Here is a 9,749-nt window from a genome sequence, read left to right on the forward strand (position 1 = left end):
CGTGAAGTCGGATGAAGAACAAGATATTAGAAGATGTGGTGTATATACACAATGGAATACTACTCAGCCATAAAAAAGATGAACTCGGGCCTCCCCAGTGGCACAGCAGTTGAGCGCTGGGTTGCGAAGCTGCCCGCAGCCTCTGCAGCGCCGGTTCAATCCCCGGCCTCTGGGCGAGGGTCCCACATGGCGCGCAGACCTCTCCTGCCGCCTGCTGCGCCCCTCAGCAGTGCACTTCATCACTCTGCCTGCTCTGCTCCCCGCTCTGGCTCTGGTGAATTCTCTTACCCTCCCGCGCTTCTGACTGTACCCAGTGTTTGCATAAATAAATAAATCTTTTTTTTAATTAATTAATTAAAAATCTTTAAAAACAAGGTATTTACATACAGGGTTGCCAGATCTTGTGACTAAAAATGCAAGATACCCCCATAAATTTGAGTTTTAAAGAAATATCTGTTAAATATTTGAAATTTAAATTCAGCTGGACTTTCTATCTTTTATCTGGCTGCTTTATTTGCATAGTCTCAAAGTATCTTTCAGACAAAATGCAAATTAATACAAAGGGGGAGGGCCTCCTTGCTGGCGCAAGGGGTTAAGCACAGCACTGTGAAGCTGTCTGCAGCCTCTGCAGCTCAAGCTGGATCCCCGGCTGGCCAGGGAGCTACCAGCATGGCACAGCAGAGCTCTCCTGTCTCACCCGCTGCTCCCCTCAACAGTGTATTTCAGTAGATCTGCCTGTTCTGTTCCCCACGCTGTCTCTGGTGAATCCTCCCACCCCACCCCCACCCATATAAAAACACCTCTGACCTGTACCCCAGCTCTTGTATGCATAAATAAATCTTTAAAAAAAAGTTAACACCACAGTGATGGGACAAGCACATGCTTTGTGCCTCCACATGTGGATGCATTGAAGACCTATCACACAAGTCTGAAAATTGAATGAATTGATTTTCCTAAACTAATTGAGATCCTTAGACAAAGTTGCAGTTTTCTCATTTACAGTTGAATCACAAACCTGGAATGTTAATACAGTCCAGAAAAAAAGTCATATTCCTAAAATTTTGGACCATGCTAGTAGGTTTTAATCAAATCACGAGGGAGGAAGACTCAAATAAGCCCAAACCCAGAGACAATCTGCAAGAAAAACAGCCTGTACTCTGAAAAATCCCAAGGTCATAAAACAAAAAATGAAGAATTCTTCTATATTAGAAGAGTCTTAACCTTGACAATTAAATGTGATGTGATTCTTCTTTATTCTCTCTCTCACATACACAGTGTAAGACAACTGACAAAATATTAATAAAGTTTGTAAATCAGCTAATAGCTTTGTCTCAATGTTAATTTCCTGATTTAGCTAATCATTGTGAAAGCATGTACTTGCTTTTAGAGATAAAAGAACATTATATTTGTATACTATCAAATGTCCCAGAAATATACATATATATACAATATAGTAAATATAATATCAATATTGGTTTGTTAGAGAAGCCATAACAAAATACCATAGGCAGAGCGCTAAGCAACAGAAATTTATTGATACGTCTTTGCATTTCAGGAGGCTGGGAGTCTGAGAACAGGGTGGCAGCAGGCCAGGTTTCTCCTGAGGCAGCTCTCCTCCCTCCCAGCCTGTGGCTGCCCTTTTGCTATCCTCAGTGCCTGCTCTCTGTGGCAGCACACTCTGGTGTCTGTATATCTTAACGTGCCCTTATAAGGACGCCAGTCACAATGGATTAGGGCCCACTCTAATCACCGCATTTTACTTTTATTGCCTTTTTATAGGCTCTATATCCCAATATAGTCACATTCTAAGATATTGGGAATTAAAGTCTCAAAAAGGATGGGGAGGGGTCACAATTCAGCCCAGAATAAAATAAACACAGAAAGAGAAACTGATAAAGCATGTGGCAAATGCACATCTGGGGAGAGAGTAACATCTGGGGTGCTGAGGAATATAATCTTGGAACTTTTCTTGCCTCCTATTTGTGTGCCTAAATTTTTTTCAGAATAATTTTATAAAAGAACAGTAAAGCAAATATACAGTGTCTAAGAGAAGAATCTAAAACAAGAATATGGTACTGTACCCTCTATGCAGCAGGCAAGAAAGGCTGTTCAGGTCACATTATGTCGCGCAGGGCATGCAGGACTGGGCAGAAGGTGATTCTCGAAGCCTGTCCCCAGCGAGTTGCAGAGAGCAGGCTCTTGCTCACAGAGACCTTACAGAATGTCTGTGAAGAGGGAATGAACTAGCCATGCCCAGATTGGAAGGTACCTAATCCTCTTACCACTCTGAAAAATATTGGAAATTCTCTTTTCCCAAAATGTGACTTTTGAGAGCAAAACCATGAGAACATTACTATATGTTTTTAATATGCTTAACAAAAGGTTTTGCTTCTGTGTTCCCATAGTATTACATAGAAATATCATTTTTTTAAAGATTTATTTATTTATTTGTTTGTTTATTTATTTATTTATTTATTTATACAAGCACTGGGTACAGTCAGAAGCGCGGGAGGGTGAAGAATTCACCAGAGCCAGAGTGGGGACAGGACAGTCAGACTGACGAAATATACTGCTGAGGGGAGCAGTGGGCGAGACAGGAGAGGTCTGCGCGCCATGTGGGACCCTCGCTGGCTGCCAGGGATCGAACCGGTGCTGCAGAGGCTGCGGGCAGCTTTGCAGCCCATAGCTCAACCACTGCGCCACCTGGGGAGACCCAGGAATATCATTTGTGTAACAAAAATACTTAGACTCTGATTTTAAGTCTGTGGGATAAAGGAGCTCAGGCCCTTCTACACAGAAAGGCCTCAACTCGTCTTTCTGTCTACTCTTTTTGCTCAGCCCTCCACTGAACACATCTGTATTTCTACCTGGTGTTGGATTGTCCTCATTTCTTTGCTCCCTAGCAACACTTATTCACCCCTCAAAGCTGCACCCCCTACCCTAGACTGCCTAACTTAAAGCCATGCCTCTAGGCCTCCACTTTAAGTGACCCCAAATATTTCATAGACACATAGGAAGAATCAGGAAAATAGAAATTTTGCTCTAACACAATACAGACAGAATGAATTACCCTCTCCTCTGGCCTGGCTTACATTATTTCAATGTTCAAAATCACATAAATAGTCACATTATTTATGCACCTGCCTATTTCTTCTGATTTAACCAAGACAATTCATGTGTCATAACTCATTTGTGCAAGCACAAAGCACATTAACAACCAAATATCTATTAATAATCATTCTAATAATAGCTGAGCTTTATCGCACACTTACAGCATATCAGGCACTGTTTTAAGCACTTTGTGTCTTTTATCTCATTTGATTCTCACAATAACTCCATAAAGTGCTATTATTATCTCCATTTGGTGGATGGGGAAAATAAGGCACAGGAAGTCTAAGGAGCCTGTCCAAGGTCAGAGTGGTAGTAAAGTGGTAGTAAAGGGAAGAGCAAGGATTGAACCTAGATATGCTGGCTCCAGAGTTCCTGCTAGAAATTAGCTACCCCAGGAGCCTCCCTGGTGGCACAAGGGGTTAAGTCTCAGCGCAATGAAGCTATCTGCAGCCACAACAGCGTAAGTTCTATCCCTAGCCAGGGAGCTACCCACATGGCGCAGCAGAGCTCTCCTGTCTCGCCCGCTGCTCCCCTCAGCAGTGTATTTCAGTAGATCTGCCTGTTCTGCTCCCTACTCTGTCCCTGGTGAATCCTCTCTCTCTCACACACACACCCCCCCCCCCGCATCTCTGGCCTACACCCAGCTCTTGTATGCATAAATAAATTAAAATAAAATTAAAAAAGAGCAAATACTGGGCCTCCCCGGTGGCGCAGTGGTTGAGCGCTGGGTTGCGAAGCTGCCGGCGACCTCTGCGGCGCCGGTTCGATCCCCGGCTGCTCCCCGGTCACCGGAGGAGGGTCCCACATGGCGCGCAGACCTCTCCTGTCGCCCGCTGCTCCCCTCAGCAGTGTACTTCGGTCCTTCTGCCTGCTCTGCTCCCCGCTCTGGCTCTGGTGAATTCTCTCACCCTCCCGCGCTTCTGACTGTACCCAGTGCATGTATAAACAAAAAAACAAACAAAACAAACAAATAAATAAATAAACATGCCTCTATTAAAAAAAAAAAAAAGATTTTAAAAAAAAAAAAGCAAATACTATTTTTCAAAAAAGAAATTAGCTACCCTGTAGTGAGCATTTATTCTGCACCAGAGTTCAGCACTGTTGCTTTAATCCCAACATCTCTGTGAAATGGTTTTTTTGTTCCCCATTTAAGAGAAAGAACTGAGATTCAGAGACTTAGTCATTTGTCTGAAGTCACTCACCAGCATGGTAAGGCAGCCTACACCCCAAAATGGGTCATGACTGCAGTCTTCCCTTTCGCATGGGCCTGAGTGTTTCTAGACATGAGTAGTGGTATCAAGACACCCCACCAAAAAAACTTGAAATTACAATAAGTGAGAGAACGGTTGGGTAAGGGAGGCTCTGGTGGAAGGACCCTCACAGTTAGCAGCTAAACACAAGCGTGTTCCATGTCTGGTAGAACCACAGAGCTTATCAACTCCAACCCAGCCCATTCCTCCACCAGTCAAGCTTCCATTGAAACTGAGTCACCCAAAGAAATCAGGAACCTTTACCATCTCATAGCATTTCTGAGAAAGGGTTATGCCAGGTGCTAAAGTTTCACCCCCTCAAGACCTGGAGCTCATAATATTGAAATATTTCTGTACCAATTGCTAAAACCTGCTCTCCCAAGCCCCGACTATCTCCCACTCTCTAGGGCTCCTCCATAGAGAAGTTCAATAAAATTAATATTGAGCTATGACCCTGCTTCCACATGAGGCCACCCTGAGCCATGCCCATTCATTCTGTGTTCCCTAAATTTCTCACAATCATAACATACTCATTTTGGCCAGCGTGCTTTCTGTTTTAATACCATTGACGTAGCTAACACTAAAGTAGGATAGCCCCGTTTCTGAAACAGAGAGCCATGCCTTTTTTTCTTACTATAAAAGTAATTCATAGCCTTTGAATTACACACACACTCTGGAAACTACAAAAAACAAAAAAACTAATAAGTAGAGTCAAAATGATACCCACCAGGGCCTCCCCTGGTGGCGCAATGGTTGAGCGCTGGGCTGCGAAGCTGCCTGCAGCCTCTGCAGCGCCAGTTCGATCCCCGGCCGCCGGGTGAGGATCCCACATGGCGCGACAGACCTCTCCTGCCGTGCCCGCTGTTCCCCTCAGCAGTGTATTTCAACAGTCTGCATGTTCTGTTTCCCACTCTGGCTCTGGTGAATTCCCTCATCCTCCCGCGCTTCTGACTGTACCCAGTGCTTGTATAAATAAATAAATAAATCCTTTAAAAAAAAAAAATGATACCCACCATATCACCAACCAGAGTCACCCAAGATTAAAATAAAGGCATTTATTACATATATAATATACATGTAATATAATATATAGAGAACATATATATATTATATATATGATGCAAACATCCTAAATGAGCCCATACCAGTGGGATGGAAGACATTTGTATTAGCAATTGGGTAGATAAGTGACAGAGGTCCAGGGCTTTGGGGACTTAATGGAGGGACTTTGACCCACAGTCTTCTCCTGTCTTCAGACTCGAGTCTTCAGACTAAGCCATTGTGGCCACAGTGAAAGCAGAAACTGGGAGAAGGAAGCCAGGGAATATGTTTAACCTACTTGACAGGGTTTTAGGACATACAGAGAAAGAGAGACTTTGAGTTTCTTAGACAGTCCATCCCATCTCATAAAAAGCCAGAACTTCATACAGAAAACAGCACAAAAACTTTTAGTGATTACAGAGCCTCTTTGCATAGCTCCTTCATGGACCCGTGGGGGCAGACTGCAGCTGGTTAAGACCCTGTGGTTGGAGAATACTGGCCTCAGAATATCTAAGATTTAGGTTCTTTCTTGAAGTCTTCTCTGTCTTGACCTTTGAACTGAAGGTGCCTTCTGTGTAAGGAACTCCTCTGGATTTAGGAAAGTCTGTGTGGCACCCTAAGGAGATATAACTCAGGTTTTTTCTAATTTCAGGGGAAATAAGGGGCCCTCACTTACTTGACAGGCTAGAAAAGGGGTCAGGGAGTGAGCAGTTGGGGAAGAAGGGAACTTCATTGGTAGACTATTAACCACATACCAGAAAATGTTCTAGATACTTTCCTACACTCACTCATTTAATCCTGATGTCTTGTGAGGTCATTATAGTGTGCTCTCTGTATTTTAGAAGCAGAAACAAATTTACAAAGTAAAAGTAATTTGCCGCTTGTCACCAGGTAATAATGGCTGTGCTAGCATGCACACTGATGGCATCCTAGCACACCCCCCCACCCCCCATGAACACATGGATGGCATTTACAAAGCTTCTCTTCTGAGTCAGGGTAGAGGGGCATGAAGTTGAGAATGCTGTCAAATTTCCCCTCATAACCACTTTTATAAACTTTCCCTTCAGTTCTCAACTTACTGGAACTTTCAAGATCGTTCAGCACAGTCGACCCTTATTCTTAAACTCTCTTCTCTTATTGGTATAACAGTCCTCCTATTCAGTAGTTCCCTTCTGCTTTTCTGGCTACTCCTTTTAGCCTCTTATGCCAGTATCTTCTCTATTTGGCCTTTAAATATCAATGTTCTTCAAGTGTAGAATTTTTTTAAAGATTTATTTATCTATGCATACAAGAAGTGGGGTACAGGCCAGAGGTCAGGGTGGGGGGAAGGGGAGGGTGAGAGGATTCATCAGAGACAGAGCGGGGAGTAGAACAGGCAGACTGACAGAAATATACCACTGAGGGGAGCAGTGGGCAAGTCAGGAGAGGTCTGCTATGCCATGTGGGTTGCTCCCTGGCCAGGGATTGAACTCGTGCTTCAGTGGCTGGTGATAGCTTGATAGCGCTGTCTTTAACCCCTGCACCTCCAGGGAGGCCCAAGTGTAAAATTTTTTCATGATAAAGTACAAGTTGTAATTTATTTGTAATTATAAGGTGATCATAAGCAGGGACGTGATGAATTAGCAGCTAAGTAGTGACACTCCTTTCTGTCTTCCCTTGCAGTTGTAAATATATGTCCAAGTTTATCTTTATCCTGTCTCTTCTCCGAGCTCCAGACCTGTATATATCTGTATTGTTGGCATTTCAAAGTTAATACATTCGAATCCTGAGCTGCTTTTCCTCCCAGTCTTTTCTATCTCAGTAACAAGAACAGCCAGTGACCAGTTAGTTGCTTGTGCTAGAAACACGGGAGTCAGACGTGACTCACGTCGTGCTCTTCCTTAACACTTGTGTTTCTCCTCCAGAACATGTCACAGTTCCAACTACCTCTCTCCTTGAGTCCAGGTCAACTCCACATCTTGCCCAGACAACTCCAACTCCAATTGCCTCTCAGATGCTGCATCGCTTCAGCATCTGAAAGTATATAGGTGGCATCATCCTGCTTCAAAGCTTTTGCACAGGGGGTCTGAGCAGATCCCCTTCCCTCTCTTTTTTCAGCTAATTTGTCTTCTTGGTTCTCAGCCTATATGACATCTCCTAAGAGTAACTGTTATCTTCTAACACTCTCTTAATGTTATTAATACAATTATACTTTTCCTCCTAGTAGTACCTATGCAATTATATGATTAATATTTATCTTCTTCAATTGGATGTAGACTCCAGGAGGGCCAGAGAGCCATGCATTTTATTCACCAACATTTATCACTGACTGAGGTGTGACCTTGACATTTTCAAAGTATAAACTTTCTTTTTTAAAAAAAAAAAAGATTTATTGGGCCTTCCCCGTGGCGCAGCGGTTGAGCGCTGGGTTGTGAAGCTGCCCGCAGCCTCTGCAGCGCCGGTTCCATCCCCGGCTGCTCCCCGGCCACCAGAGGAGGGTCCCACATGGCGTGCAGACCTCTCCTGCCGCCCGCTGCTCCCCTCAGCAGTGTACTTCGGTCCTTCTGCCTGCTCTGCTCCCCGCTCTGGCTCTGGTGAATTCTCTCACCCTCCCGCGCTTCTGACTGTACCCAGTGCTTGTATAAATAAATCTTTAAAAAAAAAAAAAGATTTATTTTATTTATTTATGCATACAAGAGCTGGGGCGTAGGCCAGAGTTGTGGGGGGTGAGAAGATTCACCAGAGACAGAGTAGGGAGCAGAACAGGCAGATTGATTGAAATACACTGCTGAGGGGGGCAGCAAGCAAGACAGGAGAGGTCTGCTGTGCTATGTGTGTCACCTCCCTGGCCAAGGCTCAAACTTCCCTTGGTGCTGCAGATAGCTTCATAGTGCTGAGATTTAACCCCTTGCACCACCAGGAAGGCCCCCAAAGTATAAATTTGCACATAACTTCTTTATTGGGTGTTTTTCTGAGTCTGATAAATTGAGATTTCTCTTTTAAGATCTGCCACCTGGGAGTCCTAGATAACTGGCAGGAACAGCTCAACACCTTTACTGCCTGTTAGTCTTTTTTCACCCATTGGTGATAGGGGCTAAAACACAGTTGTTTTCCAAAACACCAATTAGCTGGGAGGGGCAGGACCCTTGCTGTGGTATGGTCCTGAGTGGGAAGAGACCTTGAGTGGAAGAGGTTGTTAGGGTAAAGCAAGAGTTTTGCAAATGATGAGACAGGACACTTAACCGGAATGAAAATGCAAGGTTGTGAATCCTGCCTGAGAGAACCGGAAAGAGGAACTGAGTGATGAATGGGGGTGGAAGAGGTCAGAAAACATTAGTACTGGTGACTTTACAATGTGCTGCTTAACTTCTTCTTTCAGCATCTGCTGTGACCAGATGGTATGCAATGATCTCTCGGGCTTACTGAGCCAAAGAAGGAAAGATAGAACCTCCTCAGTCTTTGTAAATTATAGGCTTTGTCTGGGGGAAACAATTGCCCTGCCAGTAATTGTCCTGTCTCTCTCTCTCTCTCTCTCTTCAAATTTTCTCTTCGATTCCCTAAGTGAACTGTAATATTGAACTAGGATTTTTTTCTAAATCCCTGAGGCCCCACCCCCCATTTAGTTATCCTGAAAGGTATTCCTAGTAAACAGCTGGCCTTTCATATCTTCTGTGATTCTCCAATTTGAAGAACAATCTCATCAAAAGGGGGAAAAACTGTGATGAGTGCACTTGCAAATATTTGCTGAATATATCCCATAATACAAGGCCCCAGAGTAGACATGTAAAATACAAAGATCAGTATGTCTGGGATTTGCTTTCAGGAAGTTGGTCATCTAATACAAAATTTCTTCTTCTTTTTTAAATACCAAATATGGATTGAATATCTCCATATTCTAAGAACTGAGTTTATTTTTTTTTTAATTTTTTTTAATAGAGGCATTTTATTTATTTATTTATTTGTTTGTTTTGTCTGTTTGTTTATACATGCACTGGTACAGTCAGAAGTGCGGGAGGGTGAGAGAATTCACCAGAGCCAGAGAGGGGAGCAGAGCAGGCAGAAAGACCAAAGTACACTGCTGAGGGGAGCAGCGGGCGGCAGGAGAGGTCTGCGCACCATGTGGGACCCTCTTCCAGTGGCCAGGGAGCAGCCGGGGATCGAACCGGCCGGCGCTGCAGAGGCCGCTGACGCAGAGGCTGCAGGCAGCTTCGCAACCCAGCGCTCAACCGCTGCGCCACTGGGGAGGCCCTCTAAGAGCTGAGTTTAATACTTAACTTGCTCAATCTTCACAGTCCTCTGAATTTGCCCCAATTTTACAGATGAGAGAACTGAGGGAAAAGTTTATGAAAATACTCAAGGTTGTATAGT

The sequence above is a fragment of the Talpa europaea genome, assembly GCF_964194135.1.
Source record: "Talpa europaea genome assembly, chromosome: 6".
Classification (NCBI taxonomy): Eukaryota; Metazoa; Chordata; class Mammalia; order Eulipotyphla; family Talpidae; genus Talpa; species Talpa europaea.